The following is an 18,237-nucleotide window of genomic DNA, read 5'->3' as shown; positions in this document are numbered from 1 at the left end:
CCTGCTCTGAATGTATAAAAAAAGATACGGAGACTAAGACATTACTCTGCATTATTTTAAAACTAAAGAGAAAAGTGTCAGTCCAAGTACTCCAGAGCCAAAAATAAAAATAGCGGAAATAAAGGCAGAACTGATCAGTCTAATTTAGGTGTCTAAAATTACTGAAATGCAAACAATAAATTAGATGCAGGTTTTAAAGGAAATTGGATATTCAAAATCCTGTTCAGTGCCAAAAGCTATGGGTTAGTAGTAACAAAACAAGCAAGATTATAAATTATTTCAGCATCATGTAAAACCTCCCTGCTAGCCTTAGACCAAAGGAGGAAAATACAGATAATCTACCCAGTTCATATCTTGAATAAGCAAATAAATCCCCTAATGGGACTTATTATTTCTGAACAGAGATTCACACGATGCACATATTCCTTGTGATCCCTTCAAAAGGTAGTGTTACCTGAGCAGGAAAAATGCAGGAGTAAGTTGCACTGGTTTTAAACATGTTCATGTTTTAGCAAATGCTGCAACTGAATATTCTGCGACCAAAACTGCTGCACACAGGAAAAAAAAAAGGCCCAGTCAAGTCTTACTTCCATGTTAATTTGGGTTTATGTGGTTGGTTTACATATTATTAAAGCCACCCATCTGATCTATAACAGCAGCCCTGCTGACACTGCCTGACCCAGTGTGACAATCTGGATAGAAATTGTAGGGCTGGCTGTTCAATGTCTGTGACTTTAACAGCATTGCTTTGGGCCTGGAATCAATTCTCTCTGTTTACAGACCATTTCACAGCCCTTTACCTGCAACATCACTTGTGTCAGTCCCATAAATACTTTGGTGTATATAATGCTTGAATTAGCATAATGGTTTAGGCACAGAGCTTTAAGCACAAAGAAGGACATGTCAACATGTTCTCTTCACTTAAGCAATTAAGAGCCATTATGCTGCTTCAGTGGAAATATCATCAAGGTTAAAGACAATCCCAAACACCCCTCTAACCTTTTTATTCTAAGTCTAATAAATGAGGCATAGAAATTGAAATGTTAGTAAACAGTGCTACTTGCAAGCTCTTTTTGTATCATGTTTAATCAGACCTCTCATTCACCACTTGTGAAGTGTGAGGGAATGGGCACGTTAACCACAAGTCAAAAGGATTATTTATCCTTTTGCAAAAGCTCACCTCTCTGCAGAGGTTTGTTTTGCATCTAATGTCGAGTTCTGGATGCTCTGACATGGCAATGTAAAAAAATAAAGTAAATGTAGGCAAAGGTAACTCATAGACTGGGTCACACAGAGTAATTCTTGCCCAAATCTTTCTTTGTGTAAGTGGGTACTCTCTGATTTATTTTATTTATTTTTTTGAGTGTTTACCCCAGGCTTTGCATCTCTCTCTCTGTGTTACTTAGGAAAACGATCCAGTGGAAATGTGTTACCATAATGCCTTTATTTCTATTTTAAGCTGAGAAAATCCAACCAAGGCCAGAACAGTTGCTGGTGGGTAATTCTGGTGAGATGCAGCACAGGGGAACCGAGGCACTGGATTTTCAGTGCTTGATTTTGGGACGTCTGGGGTTTGTTTGTTCTAAATTCATTCTCAGGACTCAGTGCCCTCATTCTGAAGGTTTTGAAAAGTCTTAGGAAAAAATGGGAGAGAAATTGAGCATCTGTAGCAGAGAGAGAGATAAACCCCTGGTAGGGAAAGGCCCAAACAGCACAGGGAAGACACAGCACTCCAACAACTATGTTTGTCTACCAAACACCCTCCTCAGCTAAATCCTCCCTTTCCTGCTGCAGTATTTGGAGTATTTAATGTTTGGGAAACACATGAGCTCTGTTGTAGGTTAACATAAATGTTGAAGATGATACAACTTTTATTAATGCTTTGATGAATTTTTAATTTTTTTATTAATGCTTTTATTAAATTTTTAACTAATGTTTAAGTCACTTCCCCAAATCTTTTGGAAAAAGAGAGTGGGTGGGCAGCGTGGGCTCCCTGGGTTTTCTGAAGGCTGTAAAAATTAGACTTGAAGAAACAGTTTGCAGTGTCACCTCCCGTCTTAGAGCTTCTTTTCCTCTGCTTTTTTTAAAGGATATTATTTTTATATGCTTTGAAGAGGACAGTTTGAATCCCTCTGATTTCAGTTTTCAAGAACCTCCCCATAATCCATGGGAACTTGCTGAATTTCTGTGTGGATCATCTCACCCCATTTGCCCTCAGCTCCACCCCCTCCCTGCTACCACTCCAGGCTGGGATATGGCAGCAGCTGGAAATGGCTCTTTCACTTCAGGAGAGGTTTAAACAAATCTCACCTTCATTTTAATACTATCAGCTGAAGGTGCAGACCCAGCAGCCTGGCAGGAGGGAATCGCCTCCTTATTTTATGCCACCCCTCAGGACCATCCTGAGATTGCCAAATTACAGCAGAGATTTCCTAGGAACCAATTAAATTGGGCTCACTTTTAAAGAGATCCAGCTATGGTAACTTTATAATTGAGCCATTTTGTTCTGCTCTCAATCAGCTTCAAAAGGAAGGACAAATTGCTCAGGTTGCAGTTTAAAATCTGACAATAATAAGCAAACATTAGAGCTTGGTTGGATCTGCTCCCAATCCCATATAATAACTTCCTTGGAAGGGTGGTTTGAGACATACAGGAATGCCTGGGGGCTGAGAACTTGATTTTGTTCTCCTCACAAGTCCTGTGATCCGCAATCTCTCACTATATATCAGAGGGTGCTTGGCAGCTTCTCTTGACTAACCATGAGTGTCATCCCATCCTTCAGGTGAGAGGAGCAGGGAGCGTGGCCAGGCTGAGCTGAGGCACCAGTGCATGGCCATCCATGTTCCATAAATCATAGGGGTTGATAAAAGCTGCAGATTCCTCACTCCAGGTGTACAGTAGCACCAGGGTTTCTGTTCCACAGTCAGATCTCATGAGATCTCTCTTATCCTTCCCACAAAGTGGTTCTTCCATTGCAAGTGTTGCTCCCATGTATCCTGAAGAAAATAGGATGGAGGAGAGTCATTGGGTGGAGTTTGGAGCTTGGATGGGAAAACTGTTGTAGAGAGCTGAGAGGGATAGGGAAGGGTCACTGCAGGAAGAGGAACAGAGGCAGGACATCATTGCATTCCTACGGCACTTTTCTGGCAGATCCCTGAGAGTCCCTTTCCTCTTCCATGTTTAGAGCTCCAAAGATTGGGTTTGGTACCTAGTAACACTTTAGCACCTTTTGAGGATCTCAAAGCAGATATTAATTAAGCTCCCAAGCACTTTTGGGAAGGCAGTAAACAGCCCAGTTGCCACTTTATAGGAAGGAAATGACCAGCCAAGGTCATCCACTGAAGCCGAGCTTGGAATAGCATGGAGGTGATAAAACGGGGATGACACAGCTGGCTTTTTCCAAAGAGAGATGGCCCAAAATAAGAGCTCACCTGAACTTCTATTCAAATTTGAGAGGAAAAAATGTGCAAAACAATTCATAAGAATTTATCCATCTATACCACAAAATCTCCTTTATATTTTCCAGCCCTAAATCTGATCCCTCTCACTCCATCCAAGACGGGACCTGTGCTTGATGAATAAACACAGTAGATATTGTGCTCCTGGTGGGAGGCTTTGATTGGTAATTTTATTTTATTCTTCTAGTCTGATTTCCTAAGAGAAGATAATGTTAATTCTGACATGTTTTCTGTTGCTAAGTATTAGCCTCATTTCCTCATTACCTTTGCTAGGACCAAAACTCTGTGGTAGAAATAAGAACCAGAGCAACCTCTGCCCCACTGTGGGAACTGTTTCCTCAGGCTGGGAGTAGCTCAGTAGTTACTTTCCAGGGTTGTGGGACCTACCACAACAAGTCATTCCATCAAGAAATAGAGAGCAGGCGCAGCCACTACCATTCTCATTATTTTATCTCTCTCATTTGTCATTCAAACATCCCTGTCCACTTTCACCATATAAAAGCAGTTATAATTGAAATCATATGTTTTGAGGCAAGAGCGACTCTGTGATCATTTGGCTCTACCCAGGCTGTAACAAAGGCTGCCACAGATGCTTGTTCCACTTTCTTTTCTGCAGAAAGAAATAAAGAGCAGTTGCACAAATGACATGTATGTCAATCTTTAGGTCACAATACTTCCTGCAGTTGTATCCCAAGTAGGAAACATTAAGCTAAAGGCATTTAAGAATTAACAGTCTGTACCCACGACAGGAAATGGAGTTTATAAAACAGGTGGATGAAAACCAGTATTCACTTGCATCACATTAAAGCAAATCCATTTATATTTTATTTCCTATACACTGACTTGATGTGCATTTTAACAATAATCAGGCTCTGCAGTTCCTGTAGGATTTGGGATATTTGCAGGTGGGTTGGTATAGCCTGGTAGGACTTCAAAGCCGGGTTGGACGGGGCTTGGAGTAACCTGGTCTAGTGGAAGGTGTCCCTGCCCATGGCAGGGGGTGGAACTGGATGAGCTTTAAGGTCACTTTAAACTCAAACCATTCTGTGATTCCATGTTGTGATTCTATGAACTTCCATGTAAGAAACTGTCCATCACAGGAGAAAAGGGAGACACTGTCCAGAAAATTATGTACTACATCAGCCAAGGGTTTGTCTTGCTACCCTGAATCCACACATAGGTCATAGGATTCTCTTGTAATGCCATAAGTTGTACTTCAACCCAGGGAAAAGTTAGTGCCTGGTGCTCCAGGTGGTGGCAGTTCCCTGGATTTTTGTCCAACTGCTCCCTTGTATCAGTATTGCCATCCTGGGTGTAGATTAACCATGATTGAAACAACGCCCATTGGAAGCCTTAAAACCTTAACCACCAGTTTTACTTCTAAAATAAAGTAAACTGCCAAAAGTTCTGATAAAAGTGACAATTTATATTTTAAAGTAGTACGTCCAGAATTTTCCTATAGCTGTAGACAAAGGAATTCTTACCCAGATAAGTATAAGAGCACCAATAAATTTAAGGTAGCTTATGCAAGTTAGGCACTAATGAATGTCATCTTCTGTTTTGTCATGAAAAAAGATCTTTCTGCTGCTAAAGGAGACTGATTTAGATTATGAATAGCTGTAGTGATTTGCAAAAATGGCTCCAGAGAGATAGACTGAGATTCCATATACTCATGGCACTTGAGGTTTCTGCCCTTTTTGTTGAAAATTAATTTGTCCTGTGGGTTATTGGATTCTAGCTCAGCCAATGTATATTGCTCAGTCATCACAAATTTACTTAAAATTTAGTGTAGCTGAAGTTCATTCAACAAGACGAAAGTCCACACTTGAAAGCTTCTAAAAATCTTTTTAAAAAACTGGCTGCTGATGTAATTGAAAGCACTGGGGTTGAGGCGGATTTACAAAGTGTTTTGCAGGTGTCAATAAATGGTTTATTATATTAGAGAGACTCTCCAGTTTCCTCTTCGGATGGTGAAAACAAATGGGTGGTTTCTGTCCCCTTGGTGCAGGGGGCTTTTAGTGGGTTTGCCCCAGTCTTACATTCCTAAAATGAGAAATGCCTGGGAACATATACTACAGCTTCCTACACTATTTCTTTAATTTGACACATATTCTTTTTTATGGAATAGAGAGAGAAACTCTGGTTATAAAATGTCAAATGCCTCCCCTTTCATACCATTTCTTTCCTTTTTTTTTCACTTCTTTTTTCCGCCCCTTTCTTTTCTTTGTGTGCCTTTGATGTATGAGTAGAAATTTCATTTGTATTCTCGGAATCCCCATCTGAGTTTTCACTCTCACTTCTTAGGATTAAACATTGCCTTTGCTTGTAAATTTGATGTCCCAAATAGGTTAAGGTTAAAAAAAAAAATTCTAGTTCTGTTCAAATCAGCTTCTTGTTTAAATTAAAAGGCTGTAACTAATTTGATTGATGGGTCCAAGTCATTTGTTTGCCCCACTTGGTGAATCTGTGGAATAGGGACTGGGGGTAAAGGTTTTCAGACACAAAACCATACAGAGGTAACTGGGGTGCAACACCCACGTGGGCAAGGATGTAAAGAGGGTGATTAAAGAATAATCAGATATTATACACTCCCAGCAAAGTGGTTTTTCATTAACTATAAAGATAAAAATCTTCTCAATGAGGAATAACTCTCCTTATTTAAAGCTTTATCAAAAACAGTTTTATGTCTCTTTTAAATGATGGGGATTTTAAAAAAGAAAAATATAAAGGCAACTGAAACTGGTGGCACATGGGAAGAGCTCATTTTGTGCACAACCCCCATGGGTGGTTCCCAAGCAGTAAATCTATAAACACTTTGTTTGTGTTCTTTCTACCAGGAATTGTGAATTAAAAAAGACAAACAAGGATTTAAAATTCGGTTTAAATTTAATAATAAAACCACTTCATACACATCTCATTAAAATATGAGGAAATGGGAATAAAAATCTTCACAGTCCAAATCTCTCAGGTAGTTCAGGTGGCTACTTTTTATATTTCTTCTTTTTTCCCCTGGCTCTAGTGATAGATCTGAACACAAGTGATCAAGTTTAAGCTCTGAGACTCTCATCTCTTTGCTTGATACACAAGGCTTATACAATTGCAGGAAATGAAATACAGTGAGATAACCAAATCATGACACAATGGACTGGAAATTTTAGATTAATAAACCTCTTTCAGAAGAGAACTAAATAACTTTTACAGTTTTATCTGTGGCTATTTGTTTCTTTGAAGATTTATGGTCCTTGCAACAGATATGCATCTTATCCTTCACTCTTCAGATTAAAGGCAGATGATTTTAAACAGGCTCCTGACTGGCATGAGCTGGAATTGCAGATGATTTTCCCTTAAAAAAATGCTAAAAGTGAACTTGCAAGTCAAATGAGAATATCATTGCATATGTCAGAGAGGGCTGAGGATAAAATCTACATGCAGCTAAACAAGATCTAATTCTTATTATCGCAAGCAGGGATCCTTAGGCAGAGCTTTACCAGCCATGTGCAAACCCTTAACGAGGAATTACAACTTTTCCTGCTGCTGCTGCTGCTTTAATTGATTGATGCTAAAAGTTTAGAAACTCAAATCTAAGGCGCTCTCACAAAGCTCCTTTAACCAAGCCTTCCCTTTGAAAGCGGGCTCCTCAATTGGAACTGGCAGCCCACATTTTTAGGTTTCAAGCAGCTCTGTCATTCTAGGAGGAATGTGTCTGCCACTTCACACGATAGCCTGGGCTGAAAGACATGTACTTTGAATCAGAGAATCAATAGAACACTTAATGGACAATTAGGAGAACAGCTGTAGGACTGTCAAAGGCCCATCTGTACAGGGCTCCCAGAGCCTGGGCTGGACAGCGAGCTCAGCTCAGCGCCCCGGGGCACAGCCCGGCCCCCTCCCACCCACAGCTCCTGCTGATAAAGTATTCCTGTTTCATTACAAATTTTAACACGTGTAGAAAATTATGGAAATTGCTCGGGCCATTTGTCAACTTATATCATGTGAATTGATCAATAAATTTCGCCACTTTGTTGTTAATGTAGATAAATTTTGGCATTTAATTAAGCCACAGCGAAAACGCGGCCACTTTTAATTTCGGCAGATGCTGCCTTTTCATCTGTAATACAGGGGTACATTGGCAAATACAATCCAGCTAAATATTTATAGACAACATGACAATTCCTAAAAGAGTTATCATCAGTGATCTTGGTTCTGAAGCAATTAGCATTGTTTGAAAGAGCTCGTGTGGAAAGCTGGAATAAATTCTGAGCAGCAGATGAAGTTCTGGCTATGCAGGTACATTGAATATATAAAGCAAATAAATCTATATGTTATAAACACTTATGCCCACACTGATTATTATGGGAATACTGTTCTACAGTATATATGGGTATAAACATGGAAGTGTATGTGCACAAACATGGAAATATATGTGCACAAACACAGAAATTCTGACAAGCCAAGGTACAAATTCCCACATCCATAAATATTTGTGCTCTCCGTATAACATGTTTACAGATATCTCTGAATTAGACTTGTATAGTGATATTATCTTTTTAGCAAAAATATAATGAGAGAGACTGAGCTCAGGAAGTCACATCACAGAAGGAAACATCTCACATATAAACACTTTATGTAGGAGCACTAAGAGTTGACAAAAGCATTGCCATTCATAACAATAAACATATTTAACTTTTTAAAATAACAACTAAATTTCTAAACCACGACAATCAGGGATCAGCCTTCAAACTTCCAGATATTTTTTAAGCACACACAGGTTTGGCCAGACAATAAGCAACATAAATGAACATTTTAGGCTTTCTATATGGCCTCAGGGAGCCCGGGATGAAATCCTGCCTCTGACAGCCAGAGGCCCCAGACACAGCACTCAGCAGCAAGACTTGACATGATGAACTGCTGAGGCTCATCTGAGTGGGGAGGGGGAGTGGGCCTGGTGCTGATATTTCCAGTGCCCCTGGGGTAGGAAAAGCCTTGAAGTCCCATTGCTGGTTCTGCTATAATCCCCCTGATCGAGCAGGCTCCCGCCCTGACCTGCAGTTTTTTGCTACAGAACTTGTTTATCATTTAGAGGACACTGGTGCTGCAGCAGGAACTCGTGTAGGGAGAAGCCAGGGAACGGGGAAATCAGTGGTGCTCACACTCTCTGATCCTCATGAAGGACAGTTCAGCATCTTTCCACACTGCCACAATCCCATATTCCAGCACCAGGCAGAAGGCAGACATCCAGCACCCCTGTAGGTAAAATTCCTTTTGTTTGATTCCATTGTGGATTTCTCTGGTTTCGCTGCTGAGTAAAATCATCCAACTTGACAAAAAGAAAAAATAAAGAGTGCACTCAGACACACCAATCATTTTTAAAGTGGAGTCTCTGGGTTTGTGGATTTGTCACCACTGCGGCGTGTTTTATTTTCAGGTTTTCAGAGAAACTGGTCAGCAGATTTCCTGAAGTTGTTGGGGAGTGCAGGGCAGAAGACTGGAATACTGTTCAGACAGACTAACTGGCTTTTAGCCAAGGATTTGCAATTCACAGAGACAGAACAGGGAATCCAAATGCAGTAACTGTGTGGTATTTGAACCACAGGGAAATCTGGACAGGACAGAATATACTCCATAAATATAGAACATTCTAACCAAATCTTGAGTCATTGAAATTATCTCATTGGCCTTTCCTCTCAAAGAGAAAGCTTTGTCTCAGCTTACCAAGGCTTTTTTTGCATTTCACAGCATTGCATTTACTCTTCCTGGACTGGATCAACATGAGTTCATCAGTGTATGCCCTGGATTCCTGTTCCTGATGGTACCACGATGCAGGATCTCCTCTTGCTGAGGAGCAGGTTTCACATCCAGGCTCTCAGTGCAGAGAGATGGGCTCTCTGTGCCCAGCCTGCCTGCACAGAGATGGGCTCTCCCCAAACCTCCAAAGAGCCTGTGCATAGGTACCTATGAGCACTCACCCGTACACCAGGAGGAGATCCAGAGGGATGGTGATGGGTCTCTGCAGCTTCATCCCACAAGTTGTAACTTGTCCATGACCTGATGTGGAGAGAGGCCTGTTGAGATCGTCTGTGTGAGGTAATTTTTTATCTTTTCCTGTGGCCCACGCATTTAATGACAAACTTTTTTCTGTTGAAATTAGAAGAAATTTGGACAAAAAGCAAACTTAAAGGTCTGAAAAATTCTCCCTGTCATCTGCTGCAGTTCAATGTCACGTGCACCTGTAGTGGGTCAATGGTGACCCCCAGTGCTGAGCTGTTGTGACATTCACGCTCTCTCCCCATTTCTGCAGAGCATGAAAGGACCCATCCCAACTCCTGGCACAGCACCAAGCCCCTGAATACCAACCTGGCAACCACAGATCCATCATGGAAGTTGGCCTTGTTGTAGTGTCTTCATGGGTGAGGTGAAAAATGCTTGGCAGTTTGAGGCAGCAGTGCTTGTTTCTGATGGAATTATGTGGAATATTTATTAAGTTCTTCACGGTAAAGACCTAACCTCTGGATAGGAGGGGATCACACCGCAAAGAGCAACAAAAAAGTCTATTAAACAATCTTCGTTTTTTAAAAAATCTCAATAACAATGACCCTCATTTGTCTATTTCACCAGTGGAACATTTTTGTGGGAGATCCCTATTTATCTGATTTATTAGAAATGCTCCATTGAGACAGAAAGCATTTTTCTAATAAACCTAGAGGTTAGCACCATTGTTTGCAGTACAGCTGACCCTTGGATTTGCTGTAAAACCAGAATCATTAGAAATGCTCCATGGGTTATATTGGAGCATTTCTAATGAAACAGAGGGTCAGCTCTATTGAAATAATGTAAAATGTCCAGATTCATGAGAAAAACTCCATTGAAATGCACAGAGCGTTTCTAATAAATCCAGATTTTAGTGGAGCTCAACCCTGAATCCATTAAAACCTTATGAAAAAATAGTTCCTGAGCATGCACCTGAAGGACTTTTTTTCTGTGTTAATCTCTCATTTATTTTAAAATGTGTTGTAAAAATAGCAAAAGGCATCAGTGAAAATTTGTTATTTAAAGTCTGCCATTCCCTCTCCTTACACACGAGCAGAGCCACTGCTGGCACCAGGACACAGCCCTGGAAACCCAGAACCTCAAGCAGCTTCCAGGAAAAGGGACAAGGAATAACAGACAACCCTGGGTTTACTGTAGTCTGTCCCACATTAGGCACATTCCAAGTGGGAATTTCTAAGCTAACGCTTTATTATTGCACCTCTTACCTTCCACCTGCTTTACAGGTACAGCACAGTATGTACCAGCCAGGTACAACTCTGGGGAAGAGTTTGGAGAAGGGTTTGGATCAGTGATCTTCTGACAATCCCCTGCCCTGAGGTAACACATCCCAAAAACTCTGAAATCAAAGGCCACAGGGATGACTGGATTTATGGGCTCAGTCAGTAGACCCTGAGTGAATGGGTTCCTAAACCTGCTGCAGGAGGTGAAAGAGCTGGATTGCTCAGGCCAGGATTGATCAGAGCCATGTTATGTTGGGCTGTTTCTGGCTGATGATTATGATGATTGTCTGAAGGCAGGGTAGAGGAAACACCTGGAGGTTTGGACATCACTCTGTAAGAGAGGCAGCAGCGTTTGAACTGTAAAACTCTCCCAGCAGCACCATGAGTGGGAACTGCACCGAGTCCTGAGCACTCGGGGGACCTGGGGACATGGGTGGGCTTGGCAGTGCTGGGGGAATGGTTGGACTCGATGGTCTTGAAGTGCCTTTCCAACCTGAAAGATTCCATGATTCTAATCCATGGAGCTCTGTAGCCCAGGTCCCAGCTTCAAAGCCATTGTAAGACATTATAAAAGCTTCTTTTTAGCTCGAGGGCACTGAAAACCAGCAAACCAGTTTCGGACAAAGGAGAACCTCCTCTGTGCTGTGTGACCTGACCCTCCCATCCTGCACATCCCAGGGGCTGCCACAGCAGGGGGGTGTGAGCAGGGCTGCAAAGCCCTCAAGCACCTTCCCCCTTTTGCAGCTTTACAGCCAACCTTAAATGTGTTTCAGAAGTTTGCTTTAAATTAGGCATGGAAAGACAATACATCCACCACATCCCCTTACAAGGCTGTTCAAGGAACTGGGCTTGTGTGTGTCGTAGGGTTTTATAGCACCATTCTGTCTCCAGGTCGCCCTGCTTTCAGCAAACAGCAGAGGAGCTGGCTCACCTCAGTTCTGTTTATTTTATGAATGCACACACTCAGCTTGTCAGTTTATGGTGCTGCTCCTTTTGCTGCTTTGTACCCACCCACACACATAGATATAAAATGTATATGAAAAGTATATTATTATAATTCTATCTCAACAGATTTAATTCTTAAATGCTACATATACTTGTTTAATCTCTCATTTTAGAAGTAGGAAAGGTTAGATTATAACATCAGGTTAGCTCTCTTTGAAGCAGGTAATAATTAAGTTGATTCACTGTTGCAATTACTGTCAAATCCCCCTTAATTACCACGGATTTTATAGCAGCTTCATTATACGTCTGCTGTAATGCATTGTGGCCCAAAGGAGAAGTGTTGCAGGAAATTCTGCATAGCATGTATAATTCTCACCTGCAGTTAAAGCTTCTAGTGAAAGCCTCTGCACTAAATTTATCTTTTTTTGACACTTTCCCCCCTATTATTTAAGGTAGTTGAGCTGGAGTAACACCACTAAAATATACCCCTAACTTCCTACGTGAAAATTGATCTCTTCAGAGGTATTAGGGATAAAAATGGAGAAATTATAAAATTAGCAGCAACTGATTTTTGGGAAACTGCTCGGCAACAATGAAGATCGCTTCTGGTCTGGTGTCACAGAGAGAGAAAACTTCTGCCCCATCCCGTGAGTCGTGTACCCCTGAACAACCTCTCCTCACAATGGGAGAAATCCCATTGAACACAGTTTTTAAGGCAGCAAGAATTTGCTGGAGCACTCTGCTATCCATGAATATTTTCATCCATTGTTCCTTTTACATTTTATAAACTGAATTTTCAAAGCAACTCTCCTTTTGAACTGACCTTCCCACTAACTTCTGGAACAACACAGCCTCATGAAACTGCTGCTTTATGGCTCACGTGTCACTGCTTGTTTCCATTGGAAAAATCTTTACAAATCAGGGGCTGTAAATTGAGCCTGCAACAGTTCAAAACAGATAACTGAATAATGTGTCCCATGGATTCTCTTGCAACGAAGGAATTTACTCCCCAGCATACATTAGATGCAGAAAGGGCTCCAGTGTCAGTGACACTATTGGCAGCTGTGTTAACAGTGAAGGAGCTGGCTTTGTACAGCAGCACAGTTATTAAATTTCTCCAGAGACCATGACTCATTAATCAAATATTCATACATCTCTGTAAATACACACTGAACAGAGAATACCCTCAGAGCTGAGCATCCCAGCACAAGTGCTCTTTCATGTGCCTCTGACAGAGCCCTGAGAACATGCGGTCATGTTTTGCATTTCTAATGCCGTGTGTGCTCCGGAGCACCCTGATCCCTAAAAACAGAACACAAATGATCTTACTGATCCCAAGTGTTACACAGGCACAATTAAAATTGCTTCACTATGGCTTCATACCATCTTTTTAAAAGTGAGGACAGTGAATCGATTCTTCTGTTCTTTGTTTACCATCAGACAAGTAACTTTTTCCCATACGGATGGAGAAACCCAAGGCCATGCTCCTATTAACACAAGAATTTGTATTAGCATGGAAACAACAAACCGATGGTTGGACTGTGAAGGCCAAAAAACTTGATATATTTGCAAAGACATGAGCTTGGATTTAAAAAATGCTGTATTTTGTGTTCCCTCACTGCCATGCAAAGGCACATTTCACCTGCTCCAGGGCAGGCACAGACGCAGCTGAAGTTTCAGCCTTGGTGAGGTTGAGATCACATTTCAGAGCTGAAGCATCTCTGTGATCAGCTGAAGCTCTTCCCCATAAGCCTTTGAAACAATTCAGTTTTCTGTTGGAATTCCCCATCCTAATTCCTGTCCAGGACTTTGGTTTTGACTGTTGCAAGTTCTGATTTACTCTCCTGATTCAGGCTTGCTGTGGTTGAAACAGTCAGATGCCTTCATAAAGGTTTTTTTGTAAATGGGGATGATCATATTGGTGAATGTAGGTTTTTAAAGTTCTGAACTGTTGTGCTGCTGTTCAAGGGAACAAGGGAATGGAAGGGAACAACCTGAATCTTCAAGTCCAACTCATGGAAAGCATGGCCAGCACAGAATCCCAAACGATTTTGGTAAGAGCAGGAAAGAGGTGAATCTCAGATTATATTCCTTTATAGTTTTTATAGGCTGGGACATAGAATTCACCTCTGGAACCAATTCCTAATTGCAGATTTTGAAGGGAAATTTGCATAAAATCCTTATGGCCCAGTTTAAGGATTGAACTCTGATCCAAAAATACTTCCTTTTTTAGTTCCCTTCCTAATAAATACAGATGCTCTCACTTAAGCACCTCCACAGTTCCTATCACATTCATTTCAGTGCATTTTAATTTTCTTTAACAAGGCTTGACATTTACATTTTAGAAAGAAAATCCTCTCCTATATTTAATTAGGGCACTGATTGAGACAGGATGGCAATAAACCTCCTGCACTTCTGTGCAAGACAGAACCCCCACCTTGCTGCAGGAGCCAGCACGTGCCGAAAAAGCTGGTCTGGGTATCTGCTGTGTGTAAACAGCAAGAGGCTGTACTTGCAATCCCCTTTGCCTCCTGTCCTCTCAATCCTGGGCATCCTACAAGTGATCCCACTCCCCTGCATGACCTTATCCACTGACCCAGCAAGATGCTGGATGTGGATAATACCTAAAACATTGACTTTAACAATGTTCCCTTGGGGCACAGGGATTCACCAGGAGGATCAGAGTGTAGGAAAGCAGGAGATGGAAAGTAAGAATAATGTGTGAATGCTAAGCAGAGCTCACAAAGCCCTGGCTGTAACACAGCCTAAACACCCACCAGAGCTGGGTGAAAACAGCAAACATTTATTTGAGCATCTTCTTGCATAAATAAAACCCTGCTGATTTGCTTTGATGGCATTTACGAGCACATTTATTCATAAACATTAGAGTGAGCAAGTTTTTATTTGCAGGAGTGTTCATGGAAAACAAAAGCCTCGTGAATTCTGGTGTGAATAAATACCAGAGAGCTCTCACTCGAGCGGGGCTCCTGCAGTCATTAAGTAAAGCTCTTTTTACTATTCACACCGTGGATCCAAACAATTACAGCTGCCCGTGAACTGCTTACAAACAGGGAAGGGAACTGTTTGTAGAGCTCAGCTCATCCAATCAGGCAGCAGAACCATCTCATGGAGATACCAAATCACAGGGCCAAACCATGAGGGCCTGATCCTGACTCCCTCAAATGCCTCTTTTCATGTTTCTGTCAAGGCAAATAAGACATCAACATTTTAAGATCCCTTTATATAATGCTGGCACAGCCTAACCAAGCTGCTGGGAGGCTGTAACACCTTGGTGCTGCCAGAGGCTCCAGCCACGGGGATCTCGTAAGGAGCGCTGGGCTGAAATCCTGCTCAGTGTTGTACCCGACTGTGCTCCATGGCCTCCCACGCAGGCCTAGGGAAATGCATCCCATAGGAATCAGCTGAGGGTGCTAAAGGGCCACGAAGTAACCTGGCACGTTTGCCCTCTTGGAGGCTCCTGTGGCAGAAGGAGAGCTGGTACTTCGGCCTCCTCCAAACAACCCCTCACCTTGGATGGAATCGTTGCACAAACAGAACCCAGGATGGGCTGGATTTCAAACCTGCTGTTTGTGCTCATTTGTGGCATTATTGACCTTTCATAACTCACTGATGGTCGCTTTTCATCCCATCATTCCCTTTAAGAGATTGTCAATAACTCTGGAAATAAATCAGGTCTCTGGAGTGAGGCCATTTTCCTACTGTAATTAAAGGAGAACAGGAGATCCCTTCCATGCCTTCCCACACACCCTGTTGTGTCCTCTGGCTGCATTGGGCACAACTGAACTGCTCTGGGTTTGGAGGGGTGATTTAAAGAAAAAAAAACTAAAAAGACAGTAACAAATCAGGGTGGGCTCAGTTTTCCAGCTTTGCTGAAGCACAGGCAACCGGAGAGAAGGAAAATAAGTCTTTAAAGAGGGGCATCACAACACCCCCCCCCCCCCGGATGGGGCTTGGAGCCACTTGGTCTCATGGAAGGTGGTCCTGCCCTGCAGGGGGTGGAACAAGATGAGCTTTAAGGTCCCTTCCAACCCAAACCAGTCTCACTCTGTGATTCTGTGAAATAAGCACTTCTGCTGGTACCAGGCTCTGTTTCTCTCCAAGGTCAGCTGTCTCCACCAACATCAGTAAATAAATCCCTCTCCTAAATGGCCGTTCTAGAAATTTCCATTTCATGAGTCAGCATGGGGCAAAACCAGCCTTTCAGTCTCTCCTTTCCCAAGAGCCACCCCTTGTGCCCCATGGAGTCAGAGCAGTGCACTGGGCTTCTCCCCCAGCCTCCAGCCCAGTCTCAGACTCCGTGTTGGAAAATCATCAGGAATGAGCTGCTGCCTTTGGTGAGGGTTCACAGGGTCTCTCTTTTTAAAGAGTTTGGCTGGAGATGGGAGTGGCTGCAGAGCCAACGGGACAGGGAGGTGGTGGCAGGTTTTTCCCCACAGAGAAGCTGCAGAGCCAGGTCACACGTGGAAAGGTCCTTCACCCTACACCACGAGGGCAACCTGAGCTCCCAGGACAGACACCACCACCCTCCCTGTCAGCTCTGGAAGTGTGAGGGGGTTTGGGCACTGCTCAGGTAGAGCCAAGGCAAAATGAACCCTGAGGTCTCTCCTTAGTTTGAAAAATGAGGCCAATACCCTTGCTAGATGTCCCAGGTAGTTATTGAGAGTCCTGAGGTTGTGTCAAGCTGTGTGTTTGATACAATAAGCACACAAAGAAATGCTCCTTCTAAGGAAAAAGGCAGAAAAGAATAAAAGAAAAGGTTGTTGGGTGATGAAAAGCTCAGACTTTGCATCTCCCACCCTGGTTCCAACAGGCAGGTGAGTAATCAGCCCATGATTTGTGGAAGTCCTTTAAGAAAAGAGGCCACTGCTGGGTGTGTGAGTAACTAATGCTCATTTGGTTTGTGTTTGAAGGCAGCAGCAGCAACAGTGATGACACAAATTAATTGCTTGGTTTTCAGGAGCTAATGCAGACGAGGTAAAGAGAATTACTCCACGATTAACATAGTTTCCAATTAAAGTCCCCTGTAGTTACCCAAAAACATTAATTTCTAGTAACTTGGCAATTTAACTTCTGTCACCACTATACACAAGTGTACCAGGGCATCTTGTGGGCTTGTCTGTACTTCACCTCTGCACAAAAATCATGAAGAAAACCCCTGAAAATAGCCATTAATTTTTAACAATTATTTGTAGCAGGCCTCAAATAAAACCCACTGTGTTTTTTATCCTTCGTGGTAAACGAAAGGATTTGCTTTATTTTTGATTTAAATTTAGATTTAAATTTAATAAGATTTAAGAATTTAAAAATAAGATTTAAATTTAAATTTAAATTAAAGGACCAAAACCCAGCTGCTGTTCTAGCACTGCTATTTTTCTTGTCCCTAGTCAAAAAGGGGGAAAAAAATTCCACTATTTAAATAAGTTCAGCAAAGGTATTTCAACCCTTACATTTCTTTATCAAGTTGCCAAAAGCCTGGGACAATTGAAACCTCTTACTTCACCCTTCCAGGGAAGTTTGCTGTTGGGACAGAAGAACTACATTTCTCTTTTTAACAATTCCATATTACAGCTTTTATACATCTATTTGAGCGTTTTCATTATAATTCCAGACCCAAGGTCATTCCTGCAGACATTAGGTGGGTCTGTGCATGTGGGATTATTTTAAGGTACCTGAATTCAAGTGGAGTTGTGGAAGAAGGGAAATTCCTCCTTCAGTTCCCGTCTGAGCTAAAGGTCCTGTTCTGCAGTGGGATGGGTGGTCCACGAGGTACCTGGAAGTGCACAGCACACAGAGAGGTACAAAGGTTCCTGGATATGGAACATTCTCTCCAACTCCTCTCCCCCTCAGTGCACATCCATTACATATTTGTAAACTGCAGTGCTTCCCTCCCTCCCTCCCTCTTCAGCTGTACAGTAACAGAGCTCTGAGTTAAATCTTCCTTAAATCCATCCCTGCAGGCTCCTGATGGTTCTCCCTCTTCTTCTGTGCACTCTAATCATTTAATGCCTTCCTGGTGGAAAGGGAAGCAGAAAGGAGAGCATCAGTGACACCAGATTACACCAATTATCCCCCCCTGCTCTGTGACAGAAGCTTTTAATGATGCAGCATACGATTGCTTTGCTTTTTTAAAATGTGAAAGCAAAGTACAACTTCATGTCTAATTTCCTGGCCACTGTCACCCAAAGGAACCACTCAGAGGGTTTGCATTGTTTTTGCTAAAGCTACATTACCTTGTGCTCCACTAACCAGGAATTTCCTCTTTTTAGTTCTCACTGACATTCACAAGTCTCCTCATTTTGACATCTAAATTCCATAAATACGTTGTTTACTCCCTCTTCTGGGCTATTAATGAAAAATATTAAGATCAAGCCAGACATCCTCACACACAGCTTAGAAAAAGTAATATTATTCTAATTATTAGTAGGATTCAGCAGTGCAGAGGTTACTAATTTAGACAAATGTTATGTGGGTTTTTTTTAATCTTGAAAACAAGTGAACACAATCTCATTTTGGCTTTTTGGAGTATTAATTAACACTGCTAATGC

General features: G+C 42.0%; 1 long non-coding RNA gene across 1 annotated transcript; it reads right to left on the bottom strand.

Annotated features, from left to right (window-relative positions):
* Window positions 1-6,325: 6,325 nt before the first annotated feature.
* Window positions 6,326-16,993, bottom strand: LOC120323118. Its single transcript, XR_005563285.1, has 2 exons — window positions 9,425-16,993; window positions 6,326-8,775 (listed from the first exon to the last, which is right to left on the bottom strand). It is a non-coding gene; the product is annotated as an uncharacterized LOC120323118 (long non-coding RNA).
* Window positions 16,994-18,237: the final 1,244 nt, after the last annotated feature.

Source organism: Pipra filicauda, unplaced genomic scaffold, assembly GCF_003945595.2.
Source record: "Pipra filicauda isolate LSUMZ 115617 unplaced genomic scaffold, ASM394559v2 scaffold19_size4547281_pilon, whole genome shotgun sequence".
NCBI lineage: Eukaryota > Metazoa > Chordata > Aves > Passeriformes > Pipridae > Pipra > Pipra filicauda.
Note: the sequence above shows the minus strand (reverse complement) of the source record. Positions and strands in the feature narration are given on the sequence as shown.